This window comes from Oncorhynchus nerka, linkage group LG18 (assembly GCF_034236695.1).
Source record: "Oncorhynchus nerka isolate Pitt River linkage group LG18, Oner_Uvic_2.0, whole genome shotgun sequence".
NCBI lineage: Eukaryota > Metazoa > Chordata > Actinopteri > Salmoniformes > Salmonidae > Oncorhynchus > Oncorhynchus nerka.
The window spans coordinates 20,352,483-20,354,455 of NC_088413.1; the positions used below are offsets into that span (position 1 = coordinate 20,352,483).

The 1,973-nt window shown below is 39.2% G+C and overlaps 1 long non-coding RNA gene across 1 annotated transcript; it reads left to right on the forward strand.

Annotated features, from left to right (window-relative positions):
• Positions 1-1,124: 1,124 nt before the first annotated feature.
• Positions 1,125-1,973, forward strand: LOC115118628 (uncharacterized). Its single transcript, XR_003861875.2, has 2 exons — positions 1,125-1,219; positions 1,338-1,973. It is a non-coding gene; the product is annotated as an uncharacterized LOC115118628 (long non-coding RNA).

A 1,973-nucleotide genomic window follows, 5' to 3' on the forward strand; every position in this document is an offset into this window, starting at 1 on the left:
ACTATATATTTTGGAATTAAATCAATGGTTTGAAAACAGTATCTCACCCTTTAACGATGGGAAAATGTCCTTTCCAGCCATCACCCCGGTCTGTCCCGAACAAAAAAAGACACGGAACATCAGGGTGTGTGCGTGAATGTGCGTGAATGTGCGTGCGTGTGACGGGGCAGCAGGAGTGTGTGTCCGTTTCAAAAACAAAAGTGTGTGTGTGTATGTGTGTGTTCAACAGGGGCCCAAGCATTCTATCTGTAGAGAATCGTTTGAATGTTTGTACTATCATACCAATGTTTGTACTATCATGCATACGACATGTCCAGATATCCGCCGACTGCCCGGGGTTAAACATTGATATCTCTAATCAGCGCCCGGTGCCCCCCACCACGGTTGTAGACAGAATGTCTCGACCCCCCCCATGTTGTTTGAATTCACCGCCTTTGTTCTCTAAAACAAATATACAGGGTATTGTATACATGATATCTCCCGAAAACCAGGCAGCAGTCCCAGGACTGATAACATAGTCTGTGAAGCCCTCCTAATGGATATTTCTGGAGCTGAGTAAGTGAAAAATATATTTTAAGTTTTGTTTGAATATTATTGTGATATTATTTTAATATTAAACACGAGTTATTTGTGTTTTAAACAGGGGGGACAACGATTTTATTTTTATTATTATTATTTGTATTTATTTATTTATTTTTTCAGGAATGATGGACAACTGACACAACGGGTGACTTGGATGCATTAGGGACTCTGAACGACATCGGAGGAACCGATGAAACAGACAGTATTATGCCTTTTTGTATGAAAGGTTTTCCAAACACTCCAAGAACAGAGAATTTAAACATCCCGACAACTCCCCCCGGGAACCTCAACCCACTCGCTACACATTCCATGCCCCAACAACCAACGCAAAACTGTGGCCCAGGTGTATTGCGCAGAATCACCCCGGCCCAAGAAGGACTACAGGGCTGAAAATGTACGGATTCAAGAACTGGCGCACTATGGAGACGGTAGGAGACCATTATACATTTGTTATTAGTTAAACATCTTTTATTAGTTATACCTCTTTTGATAGAATATGTTAAAACAATGTCAAATAATGTTTTTTTTTCAGACTCCAACGAGACCGGCCCTGCAGAATTGGGAACGCTTGATGAAAAAAGTATTGAGCCCTCGGTATCCACGATTCGTCAGAACAGCCAGCGCCAAAAAAGCCAAGGTATTTTAACTATGTAGTGTTAATATATAGTAGTATACCTGAAATGTATTTGACATTTTATGTATCTAACATATTTTTATATTTAATAACCTATTTTGTATGTATTATTTTCTTTCAGACTCCCCGGCGAAAAACGGCACAGAAGGCCACATACAGCTGGAGGATTCCGGCTCACCGAACATTCCCAATGAAACAACCAAAGCGGAGGATATCCCTGTTTTTAATGACATTTCAGAGGTTGACGACCAGTTATTCTGTGATGCGGCCAACCGTCTTGACCCCGACAATTCTATGGCGTCAACATCAGGATCTGAAATAGAACAAGCAAGGTTTTTTTTCACAGTCTTTTTAATTCTAGGTATTTACATGTATGTTTTTAAAAATGTAGACTATTTATACAAAGAAACAAGGTTTTTTATTCACACTGTTTGTAAACAATAGCTTCTGCCCTCTTAGGGTCAACATGACGCGCTTATTCATTAGAAAGTATGATTAGAAACCAAGGCCATCTATATTCAATCTGTGATTAGAAACGATAATTAGAAGCTATGACAAAACTATGAAGACAGGGCGGTGTGTTCGTGAATGATGACATATTATTTAAGTGTGGAATATATTCTCTCTCTCTCTCAGGCATATATATTTGATACAATTACCCACTTTAAAAACTGTTGCTGCAATATCACTTCTCAATGTGTGTACATTTCAAGCTTTCAACAACAATAAACCAACCAGCTCAATAATGTTTCTCAGA